The following is a 17,767-nucleotide window of genomic DNA, read 5'->3' on the forward strand; positions in this document are numbered from 1 at the left end:
CTTACTTTCATAGAAAATTGGAAAATAGAACTCCAGGTAAGATTAAAATACATGTACATGCTAGATGTCAATGATCCTTTTGCTAAAATTTAGCCAAGTCAAAAAACTTGGTTTAAATTATGAAGGCAACGAATGCTTACATTCATAAGGTCAATGAACCTTTTTTTTACTTTATGTATGGGTAGTAGTTTCATTAACCATATAATAATTTCGTTCGAAATGAAATTTGGCACACGGATTCCCTGACGAAAAACGATTCTGCTAAAAACTACTTCGTGGAAAATTGCAAGCGGATTGTGACGCAAGATGATGAATGAACATGTCACGTTTTCATTTTAGGAATAGAAAACTTAGAACTCTTGATGCTGGGTAGTACCACTAAAAGCAACTACAGTTATTCCTTGCATAACTATTCATTTGTGAGATTCAAGTGCGCGTGTAATAGTAAATGTACAGCTGTGTGTTAGTCTACCACTTTTAGGAACAGCTTTCTCTCCCCTTTCGCACTTAAGGCCATCTTTGTGGTTGTGGCTTTTGCTACTTATGCACACTAAGGCACTTGTAATGTTATTCGAATGTTGACACTATAGCCGTAGGAATCGTGTTGTTGTTGTTGGTTATGCGTACTAAAATTAGCAAAATTATGGCTGCTTACGTGGTTAAACATATGTACATGCTGTGTGCCTGTGCTGGCTTGCAAATGGCTTTAAGTACATTTATGTGACTAAGTGAGGAGGCAAAAGTGGTTTCAGGTTAAATTATTTCGTAAAGTTTTGGTGGTTTTCGGTTGCTACATATAAGCTACATTAACGAAATTTCTAAGAAGAAAGTTAAATTAATTGGTTAAATAATTTGGTTGTTAAATTAATTGGTGGAATTTGTGTTACTAAAATTGCAGATTAACATTTCATTAAATGGATTTCTAATTTACCCCGTTTTCTTAGCTAAGGATGTATCTCAACAGCTAATGAGCTGCGTATACATACAAGATCCGTGTACCTTGGCGTATGAGTAACATGAAATGAGGGCTAAAGTAAATCTGAGAATTCCACTTAGTCAGTATGAAGTGTCCACAGCCTTACTACATATATTAATATACAATATATTAACAATCACAAGTGTTCTGATGTAACCTGAGCCTATAGTATAATAAATAGTCCATATTTGCGGGTTACTATCAAACAAAAACGAAAGTGCTACAATCATGTACATATACATATTTGAGTATATCCACCTCCACACAACCACAGCTGCTTAAACTGCAATAAGTGGCTGCAGGGTAAACCATCAACTGCGCAATAAAGTCGTTTCCAAAAAGTTTATTGTTGGTAATTAGACTTAGGTTGAATAATCTAAACTACGACTATATGCATAACCAAACGTTTCTGCGCCAACGGCAATTTGTAGATCTCACTTTTACATTTGTTCGACAACTATTCTTGAGTCAAAAATTCTTCGTCATAGAAATTTACAAAATGGCAAATTTTACAGAAAAGTTATTTACGATTATGGGTGAAGTTGCGCAAGAAAACACACATTTGTATTATACTTAGTTCTGCAAGTACTGCCATCGAATTTGCCTATGGGTCCATGTGTAACTTGTGCTTGATTAAACAAAATTGTTGTAGAAATCTCCCTAAAGTTATTACAAGATAGCTTGAGTTTCATTGTGCATTTAGCTTAGTGATTATTAGATTAATGAAAGAATTAGGGAAATATGTTTCATGGCACACGTCTAAATGTAAAATTAACTTTAAATAGGAGTATCTTAATTCACATCAGAATGCGAATTGTTTAATTTGTAAAATGAAATGCATGCTGCTTAACTTTCCTCAATTGGAAAGACAAATTAGGATTGTGCTACTTTTACTGAAAGCAGAAACTACGATATGTAGAGAAGTATTAATTTTCCTAGCTACTTGAAACTGACTCACATTACATACAATATCACCAAGCTGACTGAAATAATAATATTAATAAGATTCTAAAACATGAAACGAAATACGATACATTTATATTTAAGATATGTATTTTAAAAATAAACTTTAAAATTATTATTGCATTCAAATTTACACTACAGTTCAAATTGGTTTTCTGCCTTCAAATGCCAACGTTCACATATATGATCATGCTAGTTCTTAAATTTGAAAACTCAGTCTCGAATTTTTAGATATCTGCGTCAAATGCCGAAAGCTTCAATAAAAAAGCAATTTGCAATGGATATATGTTTTCAATTGCATCTGCATAGTAAGAGCAACCACAGCAGTAGATTATGCTGCTTTTAGTTTTTTTCCGACGTGTTGTTGATTCTCATAGTCGCTGCTGCTGTGTTCACTGATTATGTGGTGTAAGTATGGCCATGAAAAGAGACTGTGAAAAGAACCGAGCCGTTTGCATAATTTAAAGTGTAGCAATTTTTTCTGAAACTCATTGCTTCATTGCTGCTTCGCTTCTGCTCTTTGTCTTTCTTTGTTGCCATTTCCCTTCACGCCTCTAGTGTGGGTCTAAATATGTTTACGCCGCCACTCATCGTATTATAGTGAGTAATGTAAACACCATTAGGCACTGAGGGCTGTGTTGCAACCTGTCTGAATAGTTTGGGCCGTGCAGTTTTTAGAAGCATGCGCGAGGTAGGAGCTAACATACTCTGTTCTTATATACTATACATGTGACACGAGACTCCTTTCTGTGCTCTGCTGTATTCATAAGTCACTCTCAAGAAGGTCTGGCGAGTATTAAAGCAACTAGCGGGTTATTTTGTTTCTAAGTTTTTAAATCGACTCACGAGGCTTTTAAAATGCGCTTAAGGCATAAAAGGTGCTTTGTTGCTCCTTATTTGCCTTGTTTGTGCATGTTGAATTTAAATGTCCCTTACTACCGGATTACGGAGGGATGTGGGACCATGAGTGTATATGTATGTTTTAGATTTTTATGGTTTTTGGTTTTTATGTCATAAAGTGTTGTTTTATGTTTAATACACACAAGCAGAATAAGCTTTAGCCCAACTCATAGCATTTGTCTTATGTGCAACATATTGCTGTTTTCGTTTCCGTTGAAGTTTATTTACAATTTATGACATTTCCATGGAAGTCGCTCTTCTTTTATGACTTCATAAATAAAAACTGACTATTAACTGAAATACTTAGCATTTTCAGCAAACCCAATGCGATAGGTATGCTATATAGACCGAGGTTCTATAAAGCGAAGACGCTGAGTACAAAAACTATGGCCTTAACAGCAGTAACGTTTATGGCAGCACACCAGCAGCAGATTACTTTATTATCCGCAGTGAATATTACTAAAAATAACAAACATTTTCCGATCAGGGCATTTCATCGAGTTTTATTAGAAGCATACATACTTAACTCAGCCATGCTTATCTTTAATGTAATGTATAATGTGATAATATTCAACTAGAGAGACCAGACCATACCAAGGACCACCAAACAGTTCCTTATTTAGAACCCTTAGCTGAAGATGCAGTCATTAATTAAGCGGACGTTCCAACATTAAGATTATTTTCAAGCTTAATTTAATGATGACTTGGCTAAAAAACATCTTTGTTACATTTCAAAACTACATATTCCATGACCTGAGATTTTATTTAATAGAAATGCCTTCGGATGAAAATCCAGACTGCATGATTATACTCATAAAAGTAAAAGCAACTGAGAAATTGTACCAATCATAGCTTTATTCACACTGTAACGTCTCACTCTACTTCCACTGACAATGTTTGACTTGAAGGCCGGACTTTTTGGCCAATTTAAGCAATCATACTTGATTTGGATTGCAGTTTTCATTTCACTTTACATAAGTCAGCTTGTCTAAAAAGGCGAAAGAAAATTTTGCCCCTTCGCTGTTAAATTGCACATTGTTGAGAATTTCATTTCATTTTATTCGCTTTAGCCAGCTCTGATGACGACTTATGAAACGTTTGGCAGTGAAAACGCAAATTACAACAAATTCAAACTCAAATCAATTGAATGCCTGTCGATTCAAAAAGCAGTGCAATATGGTTGTGAACATCGGTGATGTGAAGAGTGTCGGGTCAGCTATGTAAGGTGGGTGAAAAGATTCCCAAGGTATCAAAGTGAATTTGAATGATTGCACAATGACTTGAACAATAAGGCGGGAATCATGAGCAAACAGAAACCAAACTATGATTACACTTCTGTCACTGTACCACACTCCAGTGGTCACAGATGATCGAATACATTTGCGATTTGCAAGTGAAGCTCACCTTTCTCATTTGAATAAACTGCAATATTGAAAGTTAGTCGATTTCAGTTGCACGAAGTGTAATTTTTATTGTGGATGATATGTAAAATGTTCAAAACGCAGAATCAAAGTGGACTGGTCGCTTGGGAAACGAAATTTTTCAAAGCAGAAATGTTGCTCATACGCCCTGTGTGTGGTGCGAAATTTGGCTCTATTTAGTAAAGGCCAATTCTGGCGGTCGATAGACATTTTTATCGGTTCAGTTCCGTTTACTTCTGCTGTACAAATGAACAATTGAACAATTGTGCAAAAACTTCTTGCAGATGTCCATTCAATTTGGTGGGATTTTTCAACTATTTGGCAAATAAAAGCTGAGGTTGATAAAATTAACTTATTTGGACGGTTATACCAGAATAGTTTACTGAAGATGGAATAACTAAAGAAATCGCTGAATAAAAATAGAAATTGAATTGAAAAGGTGATATGGTGAATTAAAAATTAACCAGCCAAACTAGCTTCACAAAAGAGCAGCAAACTTAATCCGAAACACTTATTGTGAAAAACTAACAAAAAGTGACGATAGCCACAAAAGGTGTTCTAATTATGCAGCCAGATTCCTCTTCTACTGTTAAAATACAGTGCAATCGGTGGAAAGAACAGTCAGCTGGTGGAGAAAAAGAACAAGAAATAATAAATAATCAACTACAAATCTGTGAAAAAAGTGTAAAAGTGAAGTAATAAAAATTTCAACTCTGAAAGTTGGCACGAATTATTGAAGAGAGCAGATGACAAACGGGGTACCTGTGCTAGAAATAAATTGACCAGAGTTGCTGCGATAGAAAGAAATATGACGGATGAAAAAAAGACTTGCGAAGGGGGAATATATTAAGAACAATGTAAATATTTATAAAGTTGGCGCGGTTAACCCACCGATCGAAAAGCTGGCGACTTCATGTTTGTACGACAATGGGGCGCAATGGAAAAATATGGAAGAGAGACTGAATGATGGAGCGGTTTGGAAAGTCCTGTGGTAGATATTGCTTCAAACTCTTTCTAAGTTTTCTTTTATACGAACGAAAGTGCTTGTAGTTGTGAAGAATTGTGGCCAAAAATATGCTGTGGAAAGTATATTATGTTACTTTTTTCGTTTTACCATCTCGCCTATGCTTTCAGCTTGCTTTTATAATAATTTGCAGCAAACTTTTTAAAATGAACTTCTCTTCTTGCTTTTCAGCGCTTCCCCTATCGCTGACAAACTGAGTAAATAAGCGAGCATATTATTGCCGGCGCTTGTCTGGAATTTCGCGCTAAAAACTATTACAAAAACAAGTTAGTGTGAGTTTTTGTTCCCTTGAGTGATGTTGAAATTTGAGTATTTACGTCGTCAAGAGAAGTGAAGTGGATGTTGCACACTTCGTTGAGCTGCAGTGGTAAACCCAAAAGCGCATTTAATTGCCACGCTTGTAGTTTTCGTGATTCAAGGAGGAAAGAAATAAATTATAAAGCAGAAGAAGAGATGTTCATGTAGATTGGTGCAGGCACTGGTTTTTGGAATGTAGTTGATTTAAATGCTAAATAAAGTAATAAAAAAATCGTTGTCATTGATGAAATATTGTTTTTAAATTTAAAAAGTTCGTTTTTTTATTTTTGTTTTTATATAAAAACTTACCTGTTGATATTATCACAAAATTCATACATCTCTTTTATACATATAACTATTTCAAAGATATATTTCAATAGTTCAAAACGAGAAAAATATATTTAGCTATAAACGACTAAGGTAAAATGCAAATACGTGAGTATCCTGCAGCGAAAATGTAGTGAAATCATGTTTATATGTTTATCCATTCACCAACGTTTGCTGATTGCTTTCGCGAGTAAGAAGTTACAAGCTTAATGCCTTTCTGACTCGGTGTTAGAACGTTGATTACTTATTTTATTGAAAAGTCGGAGATAAACATTTTAGTTGCGCTGCGGTTATTTGGTCTTAACTGTTGCCAAATGGTGGAAGTATATACATGCCACCGAAATTACCATCGTTAACACTAACCGAAGTTGTATATTTCTTCTCGCTGGAGTTTTGTAGCAGATAATAATGACCGCTTTAATGACTTTGTTTTATGGGATCGAAATAAATGATTTGAAGTCTTTGTTAATACTCCATTTAATATCTGAGTAGAAGTAAATTCACCTTACTTCCATCAGATATACGACTAGGTGCAAACAGAGATGAAAAGAAAAGAATGAAAGCAAACAAGATAAGATAATATACCCTTCACAGGTGCATTTCTTTTAGTAACTATGTGTTCAGTATATATGGAAGCTATATGCTATAGTAATCCGATCTGAACAATTTTTTCGGAGCAATCCATGTCAAATTTCGTGAAGATACGACGTCAAATTCAAAAGTTTTCCATACAAGAACTTGATTCCGATCGTTCAGTTTGTATGGCATCTATATGATATAGTTGTCCGATATCGGCATTTCCGACAAAAGAACAACTTCTTGAAGAGAAACTGACGTTTGCAAAGTTTCAAAACGATATCTTAAAAACTGAGGGACTAGTTCGTATATATACAGATAGACGGACAGACAGACGGACATGGCTAAATCGACTCAGCTCTCTGTATTATATTTCTTTAGATGTTACTATATCTGAAAGGATCTAATGCCCTATATCAAAGAATTTTATATTTAGAAAGTCGTATCTACCATTGACAAGTCCACCAATTCTAAGCTTTACACGATTTAATATTCTTAGATTTTCTGCTGACATATTTAAAATATAATTTTAAGTTACTGTCATATACTGCAAAGTTCCTCTGCTGCACCATTAAATACTGCAGCTCATAATAAATGAGAAAGAGTTCTCAACCCTGCCGCTCTGCACAATGCTCGGATAGCACAGAAGTTCAGCAAAAGATTTCAAAGGTTATCTCAGCAAAAACTTCACAATGCCAAGCGCAAAGAGGACCAACTTTGCTGTCTCACTGCGGATAGTTCACGCGGCGACCTTTCGTGCACACTCATTTATAATTTTCAACTTTTAGAAAGTAATTTTACCCTTACCAACATTCACACATATACACATCGTGACTTTGATCTGCGGAAGACCTCGGAATATCTGCTTAACGCGTTTAACGGAATATGCAACTATATGAATGTAGTTAAGTGAGTGAACGCCCAGTGCTGGGCTGTCAGAGGCATTGCGGGATGTTAACTAGAAAGTACGAAAATCTAAAGTGTCACTTTTAATGGAATTTATGTTTGTGATTCAGTGACAATCGAAGGAGATAGGAAATGAGCAGAACATTAGGCGTTTTCTGGTGTGAGCGTGATTTCCGTTTGTTAACTCACAAATAAAAGTTATTTTTTGCCATTAGCGAGCTTGTATTGACGCGGCATTTCAACGTTATATTACACTAGGGCAACAAGTCGGAAGTACAGTGCGTTTCGTTCGGTGTCACTCAGTGAATGAATAATATTATACTCCACCAAATTTAAGCAAAAAATTGAAAGAAGTAAAAGTAAATACATTCTACGACATCGATGCCATAACACGTCAGGCTGTGTGATCATATTCTGCTTCCAACTCCAGGAAACAATAAAGTATATGCAAATGTAAGCGCGGAAGTATTTTAAGTTTGAGCGCATTGTTTCAAGAATTATTGCACGTCGATTGTTTCACGTAAATTGCATTTGCTCTATGTAACTCTCATTTTCGTGCTTATGTAGATGCCTCACGTCCACACATGCATGTACATAAATGATTGTGCCGGCAGCTTGCGGCATGTTTGTATTTGGTTATGGAATTTGTGTTGCATATACGTCACGTCAACCAAATTTCCATCAGCAACGGCTGCGGTAACAAACATAACTATATTTTCTTTAAGTGCACACATTATGGCATTACTCACTTAGTTCGTAAGTAAAGTATTGTGCCTCAAATATTTTCTCAAGTACATACCAAACATATGTACATAGGTATATTCACATATACTAATTATATACATACATATGACGTGTTATAAATGAAATATCTCATAAAGTAGTACGCAATATTAACACACCACTTAACGAGCACTTCATTTAGCCAAGACGCTGAGGAGCTAGGTGAATGAATAGTTTTGATGGCATTAGCTAAGCACCACAAGCCTTCTGGGTAAAAGAATATTTTGGAAGAAATAAATTGTTTGATACCCACGAATGTCTTAGTCCAAACCCCACAGGCTTTATTAATTCAAATCCAATATTCTACGTTTATTATTGTTGAATGATATAAGTGATGTTAGGTTGTGAGTTTATGGTTTTGTTTAGCTAACAAAAGGTGACTTTGCTTAATCCCGGAAAGTGAGAGCGAAAATCCTATTCATTCGTCAATTTCATAAGAATGTAAATACGTGCAACAATTCCATTAATAATACTTAGCTTTACAGAAGTAGATTAGGAGCTCAGCAGAATGCAATTTCTTTATTAAATATTTCATTTCAAGAAGCATTAAGTTTATTATATGAATTACTAAATTTAACTGACAATCGAATATGCAGGAAAGGAATCAAAATGTTAGCAACACTACCTTAAAAATGCTTATGGCAACATAATATTTTTTGGTCTATAAAATCTAACATTTATTTATTGCTTAAATCTCACAAATGATCCTAACAAGCAACAATTTTGTGTTACGACTGAAGCTCTATCGCTTCGTGATTTTCTCTTACAAGAAAAACTTGCCGAAATAAATTTCAAAATTTTGAGAACGTGACTAAGGAAACTGTCACTAAATTACCACGTTCTTCTCCTCAAGTGCTTGCTGTTTTCGTGTTTGCTTGTGGAGCATGAAAGCCGTACTGGCACATCTCTGCCGCACCCACTTACAGCTTGCCACCCTCGCACCTACCTCCAAATAGCAAAGCGGCACTCTCGACGATGATTTGCGGAAAATGTACTGTTGCCATCAGGAGAGTAGTTGTCATAAAAATATGATGAATGTGGCATTAAATTCAATTTGGGAATCACTTCTGTGCAGCCCTAGCATTGAGTGTAAGTGGCTGAAGCCAAAATAAACAGAGTGGAAAATAAAAAGTGAATTGCAGCGGTGAAAGTGACAAAGATACTGACAGAAACAAGAAAATACGAAAACCATAAAATGCTTCAATGTCATCAGCAGATTTAAATTCACATCCTTTTGTGGTTGTGTGCCTGGGAAGAAGTCTTGGAGGTGCAATAAAAATGTTCGAAATTTAATTGAGGTAATATAAATTACCAAAGGTATGGTGCAATTTGTCAAGTTATTGGGTTGTGGGTGGATGTAAGTTGGAAAAAGAGTAAATTTTAAATATACGCTATTGTTGACTAAAAATCCGTGAGTATGAGAGGAGATATCTCTGGTCTGAAAATGTGAACATACATATTACTTTTATTAGAGGCATTAACCTGTTTAATGCCTGAGAAAAAAACTATAAAACTAACTTTTTAACAATATGATGAAAGAAGTTTCAGGAGGCCGGGTTAAGTATAAATCGATTTGGAACTTAGTTTTACTACTTTTCAGCTTATTATATTAATCTTACCATAATACCAAAGTTTTAGTTTTTACTCCAGTTATCGCTACAGAGCAGTTCGGTAGCCATCGATTCTTTAACATGATCTTGTTGATATATACAACAAACATACTATCGGGTCGTTCTTGCACACATTATATTGTTGACGCGTAAAAAATACTGGCATCAATATTCATAGACTTTTTTTCCTTTAATTTAATTTTAATTTAAGTGATTTAGATGAGTTTCGAACTCATCAGCAACACAATTTCGCTGCAATCCCAATGCCAGTTGTTATGAATAAATTGAGGATGAATTGCAATGAAAATACTTTAAAATGCAAGCTGATACAAATGTGCGCCATCGCTGTGCAGCATCCAAACAGATATTTGCTGACTAGGGGTGTTTATATTCAACATCCAAAAATATGGAAGGCGATTTAGGGAAATTTATCTTAATAGATAGTCAAGTTCAAAACTTTCGACAACATTTCATATTTCAAACGGTTTCCGTTTTACCGTTTAGTCTTATTCCTTCTCTTGTTATAAGGTATTCAATTCCTCTGCCAGCTTTACATATCAGCTTATCCGCTTAAGCATTTTATTGGCATTGATTAATCGGCTAAGAGGTGTAATAGCAATGAAAGCCACGCAATCGAAATGTGTAGAAGATGAAAGCCAGCAGACTTAACACAATGGAATAACCCAGAAAGAAATGGTGTGCCAACAATTGCCTCAAGGCATCCAAAACATAATTCCAACCACACGGTACAAGCCGACGATACACCATTTGAGCTTCACAAGGAACATCTTTCGTTTGCGATGTTGCTCTGGTTTTCATAGGAGTTGGCAATGAGTTATGTGCTGATCCCTCCGGCGTTTAACACCCATCTAGCACGCAAGTTCTTCAAATGGTCAGCATTCGTCACCTTTGTACGATTCTTTTCCCCATCCGTTGCCGATAATATTAATTCATCGCATTTTGAATACTCAAAAGCCGCTTGTCAAAAGTACGGCAGTTGATATATTACTCTAATTTTCAAACCGCATGCATATTTACATAAACTAACCAAAACAACAGGGAAGGGAAAGAAGTCGTAGCAAACGTTTTTAATAGAAAAATGTTTCTATTGGCACTACAATTATATGCGGGTTAGTTTCACAGAATACACTAGCTTTGTTCACGATAAAATACCAAAGTCCGCAGTGTCCGTGTGGAAAGTCTAAAGTTATAAAGTCAATTCACAAACGTCAAAATGAAAGAAAAAATCTTCAATAACCTTAGTCTATTCATGAAGTCTAAATTTTGATAGTCAGATGAGAAAGAGTATACAATTGATCCATGATTGTTCTTTAAAAGAGAATTATTCAGTATTACATGAAACATTATCCGTTCGGAAATTTGGAAATCAACGAAAAAAGTAGTTTCAATGAAGGCCCTTTTCAAGATGTACCGTATTGGTAAAGATTTTACTCATATATCTTTGTGATTATAGCATTGCAAAAATTAAAAAAATACGAGCTAACTGAGTTTTCTTTTAAGCTTCAGAGTCATGCTACTCCAAAATATATATAGTACAATAAATATGTTATTACTTTTTTCATTTTTTCATTCTGTCTTCTCCTTTCCTTTGCTTTCAATATAAGTTAGAGAACAAACAGAGTTTGGCGACACAAAAGCCTTATGTGACTAAAGTCCCGGAAAGCAGAAAATACTTATATTATTTCCACAAAAATATACATGTGTAAATCTCTGATATCGTGGTGAGCCGAGCATTAAACATACAATTCATTGGTGAATTCGATAGACATTTGTGGGCAATGAAATGGAAAAAATCGACATTTTGGTTTTACGGAGCACAAAATTGGTATTTCGCAGACGTGAAATTCTGCAGTCGAAGATGCTAATTCCGCTGCTGGTGGCACTGATGCTGCTGATGATTGTATAGATATGGAAAAGTTTATTATTCTTTGCAAGGAATAGGTGATTGTGCTGATAATAATAAAAAAGGCATGTTGGTGGAGTAAAGATTTACTAAAATGAATTGAATGTGTTTCTGGCGGAATAGTATTTGAATAGTGTAATATTTCGAGTTAATAATGAATCGCTGCATTTAAAGTTAAAGTGTCCTAACAATTTCAAGGGTGTTTTGGGTGAGGAATATGATTTCAATAAGAAAACACCACTATACTTACTGAATCTGGACCTTCAGGTAATATCCAGTTTTTAACTAAAAACATTTATCTGAATGATTACTTTCGAAAGGATATTATTCATTGCAAGTGTATGTCGCTCTGTTCTAAAAGTTTTCAGGGTAAATTCTCTTACGTATTTCTTTTACATTTTAAGTTTATATACATATAATATATATATATATTATATATTAGGGTGATTCAAAAAAAAATTTTTTTTGTTTTTTTTATTGGTACTCGGAAAAATGGGTTCCTAGACACCTCTAAGAAATCATCTCCAAATATGAGTTTTTTAATTGTAACGGGAAGGTCCTCCCGCTAACGGTTTTCTATTTTTTTCTTATTATCAGATAGAAAAATTTATATCTCGCTTCCAACTACTTGAAAAAATATCTTGTTAATTAGGTTTTTGTAGGAAATTGAATGCTCTAAAAATATGGTCTCTTATGATTTTTTCGTAAAACCCAACCGTTTTAAAGATATTAACGGTTGAAATTTGACTATTTTTGGAAAAATTCTTTATTTCTTATTAATTTTTATAACTCAATGAAAAAAATAATTATTATGAATGATGAAACACATAGTTTTGTGTAGGGAAAATTTACTGCTCTATAAAAATGGTCTACTATGATTTTTCGATTAAGTTAAGCGTTTACGAGATATTCATCGTCAAACATCAATGCATATTAGGGTGGATCAAAAAAAAATTTTTTTTTTCGTTTGGTTCTGTGAAAAATAGGTTCCTAAGCACCTCTAAGAAATCCCTCCAAAAACCTATTCATAATAATTTTTTTTTTCATTGAGTTTATAAAATTAATAAGAAATAAAGAATTTTTCCATATTTTAGAGCATTCAATTTCCTACAAAACCTAATTAAACAAGATATTTTTTCAAGTAGTTGGAAGCGAGATATAAATTGTTCTATCTGATAATAAGAAAAAATAGAAAACCGTTAGGCGGAGGATCTTCCCGTTACAATTAAAAACTCATATTTGGAGAGGATTTCTTAGAGGTGTCTAGGAACCCATTTTTCCGAGTACCAATAAAAAAAAAACAAAAAAATTTTTTTTTGAATCACCCTAATATATATATATATACATATATGTATATATCTAAATAAAACTGTTTAAATAACAATTTACCACATCTATGTGGTATTCTGAGTTTCTAAGTAACATGTTCGAAGCAAATAACAACAATAAGCAACAAAACAGACAACATGACATGCCAACAACAGAAACAAATTCCGCTTAAAGGCACGACTTCAACACCCGTCACTTCAAGTAAAAGCTGAAGTCAAGTCGTAAGTTGGTGCCGAAAGGATGCTGAGAGGCGGACTGACAGGTGAGAAGGTGCATTAGTTTTAAACTTTATTAATAGAGTGATGTGCAAGTTGAATTGATGAGTTACTTATACAGCTAATAGTTGCTTATTTTGATATAATAAGGAAAATACAAAATCAGTAGATGAGTAGTTTAATTTTAGGGGTCAGTAGGGTAATCTGGCTTGTTTTTTTTAGGTTTTTTTCATAGAAATTTCTATTGTCCAATATAACGTTTTTTTACATATATATATTACATATGATACTTGAGTTTTCTTGATTACTACTGTAATCTTCTGTTTTGCGCCATTCATACAAATGTTTTGGCATTTGTAGTTTTCCTATTGAGCTTTGATGGATGTTGAGGATGATGTGCCCGTGTTGATTCTTCTTGTAGACATTCCTTATATAGGGTGATTTTTTAAGAGCTTGATAACTTTTTTTAAAAAAAAAAACGCATAAAATTTGCAAAATCTCATCGGTTCTTTATTTGAAACGTTAGATTGGTTCATGACATTTACTTTTTTAGATAATTTGATTTAAATGTTTGACCGCGGCTGCGTCTTAGGTGGTTCATTCGGAAAGTCCAATTTTTGGGTAACTTTTTCGAGCATTTCGGCCGGAATAGCCCGAATTTCTTCGGAAATGTTGTCTTCCAAAGCTGGAATAGTTGCTGGCTTATTTCTGTAGACTTTAGACTTGACGTAGCCCCACAAAAAATAGTCTAAAGGCGTTAAATCGCATGATCTTGGTGGCCAACTTACGGGTTCCATTTCTTGAGATGAATTGTTGTCCGAAGTTTTCCCTCAAAATGGCCATAGAATCGCGAGCTGTGTGGCATGTAGCGCCATCTTGTTGAAACCACATGTCAACCAAGTTCAGGTTCATTTTTTGCCATTTTTGGCAACAAAAAGTTTGTTAGCATCGAACGATAGCGATCGCCATTCACCGTAACGTTGCGTCCAACAGCATCTTTGAAAAAATACGGTCCAATGATTCCACCAGCGTACAACAACCACACCAAACAGTGCATTTTTTCGGGATGCATGGGCAGTTCTTGAACGGCTTCTGGTTGCTCTTCACCCCAAATGCGGCAATTTTGCTTATTTACGTAGCCATTCAACCAGAAATGAGCCTCATCGCTGAACAAAACACGCGCGCGAAACACATTTCGAACCGAACACTGATTTTGGTAATAAAATTCAATGATTTGCAAGCGTTGCTCGTTAGTAAGTCTATTGCATACTGAGCATCTTTCTCTTTGACACCATGTCTGAAATCCCACGTGATCTGTCAAATACTAATGCATGAAAATCCTAACCTCAAAAAAATCACCCGTTACTTATTGGTTGTAGAACTAACATAATAGATTTTATAATTCATAAACATATACTGGCTGACTGTGACACACACTTTCTGTTACATTTAATCCATTTTTAATCACATATTAGAATGAGTGTGAGTACTAAATATTTTTGAAAATATAAATATAACGATTACGAGCATCTTTATGTGCTTTTTATTATTACTCGTATAAGTACATACGTGAGTACTAACTATTATTAGTCAACCAATATACAGAGTAAGTTATACATATGTATAGATCCCTTTCATTTCCTTTTTTGTATCTCAAATATTTTTCATTTTACTAAGAACTCCAGAAATCTTTCTTTATCCTGCTTCTAATGTAAATTATTCGACGTCACAGTTGTGGCGAATTTCCCATACATACATTTACGGAAGGCACGTAAAATATGTCGCCATAACCGGGCTTATCGTAATACAAATGCGTCGAATGCGAATTAGTGGTAATACAAATTAGCTTAGAAAACACTTGTGAATGAGTACTGCGTTCGTAAAATGAATTCTACCACATGTTGCACCTATAAATTAAATCGCCAACGGATCTCTCTTGATGATTTATATAGATAAGCGAAACCAAATTTTTAACGCACACAACTAAATTTAACCAAATAATATTAGTGTGTTCTGCATGAGTCTATTTGCAATATTTGAGGGCGAGTCACGTACCAATACTGAGATACTTAGAAAAAGTAGCAGCTGAGGCGAGAAATGAAAAGTTTTAAATTTGCAGACAATTTCATTCATTATTCATTAGGCTCGCAGACACGTCTGTATTTGTTGTAGTGGAAAAAAATCGCAGACACGTCTCACTTGTGGTGGTTCAATTACCTTTCTTGTTGAGTTCTGTACTTCTTTCGTTTCTTCAGCTTATATCATTGTTCTATTTTTAAACGTTTAAAATGTCTATATTTGTTCACTGGCTATACATGAGCTTCATAACTGAAAGAGCTTTAAAACCTATTCAAAGCAAATCGCTCATATTGAAATAATCACGTTACCACATTTTTAAGGAATTTGGTCTATCTTAGGGTTTAAATACGAGTAAAAGCACTTTTTGGAAAATTTTATCTGAAGATTTTCAAATGTTTTTGTTTCTTTGCGTATTTATTCTACAAAACTATAAATATCAAACTCATTCAAGGTTACAAAGTTTTAGTTAATTTCGGGCTTGTGCAATATTCCAGTGCTCCTGTGCCAGATTTTACTCTTCTCAAATTGGGTATTTTGGCAAACCCTTTTGAACTGCCGTGGAGATTTAAACAGTTGTTAAGGAGGTAAGTAGTGTTAATGTAGCATAAAAAATAATTGAAAAATGTTTCAAATATATTGTTCAATGAGCCTCAATGACATCTCCACCGCAGGCATTCACATATTGACCTCTTATGGCTTGGCCAAAAATATGTTCCATCAATCTCACTACTCGAAAACCTCAACACGTGGGCGGCTGTTCGGTTTACTATTAAATGAATGTAGAATTAAATGCTGTGTGAAAATGGGTCAGTTGTAAGAAAAATATATAAAAAAAAGAAGTAAAAACTGACTTTAGAATGCTTTCAGCACTTCCAGGGCTATTTTGGTTGCGCGACACGTACGACTAGAAAAAGGTGATGGCAAAAAGTTTCCTAATAGCAGTTCAAGTAAACAAATTTTTAATTTTGAAAAGTCAATTGCTTGAATCTGTTAAACTTAAAAATACTAACTGATCTCAGGTCACAAATTACTAGTATGCATTTCTGACAAAAGCGAATTTTAAATTCCAATAGACTTTAAATTTACTTACATAACAACATCGAATTAAACGACAACACACAAGTCATCGCTTTAACCTTTTCAAAACTAAAATTTAGTTTTATATTATTAACCCACCATTCTCTTGTGCATAAGCTACGAAATATATACGTTAGTTGACAAAATCGGTATTTAATCTGCCAATCGTTTTAATTCAATTAAATTTGTTTTTGTGCAAAGCAAACGACTTTTCTAGTGGCAGCAACAAAAGTATAAAAAAACGAATTCTACATCGATTTTTGTCACTCATACACGCACACTACCTCGAGCACTTGCACTGAATAGAAAGAGTGCAGACGCCAGCGACAAGCACGCATCATCGCAGAATTCACAGAAAGGCAGACATACATTCCCTATGGTTATTGCAATTACACCCACACACAGAAAAAAGCAAGAGCAGGTGGAACAAACGAGGTATCTGTGCTGACAATGCAGCAGCTGACGGCAGCGATAGATTGCCACTACACGAGTGCACTCGAACACGCTACATGCCACCTATGCTTGATAACAGAGGTTCGCTCAGGTAAATACCGGTGGTTGTTGTAGATATTGCTATTGCTGAGCCAGCACTTTGCTACCAAAGGGATTGACCTTTTCTGTGCAATTTCTCCTCGCTTTGCCTTTGCTTGCACTTTTCAATTAATGCTGTTGCTGTTATTGTATATTTATCCCATCCAACGCCAACAAGTGGTTGTCTATTGTTTGTTGCCTCAAAGTCAGCAATTGCTAACAATAAAAACTAAATATAAATAAAATGCCACCAACCACGGTGGTGTTCAGTTCCTCAGTTGTCGAAGAGTCACAGGGCAAAAAAGGGCATAGGGCGGGTGAATCAGGCGGGTGTTTAGTTCTATGTTAGTATTTTTTTTTTGCTTCTAAGATCTCGACAAGTGTAAATAGTGCATGGGGTGTTTATTTGTTGTTATTGTGACTAAGTGGACGACTTTTGCTTATTGTGTTGGTGAGTAAGTTTACTTGTCACATTGAATTATCAATTTTTGCTTCAGCAACATTGATGGTTTTAAAGATTGCTTGAAATTTAATAAAATTGGATTGATTATTTAGTGATAACATATTTTCTTAATTTAGGAAGAATAACGACTAAATTTGGACAAGTAACTCGTGTTGACACATATTTGTTTCATTTGCTTTCGTGTCACCTAAAAACTTTTACTTAAAAGGAAATTACTTTGTTTGCAGATATGTTTATATGTATACCTGATGACCTTGTCTTACGTACCAGTTTGTTAACAGAAACAGAACTCGTTTGATCTATTGCTAAGAATAATTATGATAAAAAATTCAATGGAATACTACTCCGTATATTTATAAGTAAACT

The sequence above is a fragment of the Bactrocera dorsalis genome, chromosome 4, assembly GCF_023373825.1.
Source record: "Bactrocera dorsalis isolate Fly_Bdor chromosome 4, ASM2337382v1, whole genome shotgun sequence".
NCBI classification, from domain to species: Eukaryota; Metazoa; Arthropoda; class Insecta; order Diptera; family Tephritidae; genus Bactrocera; species Bactrocera dorsalis.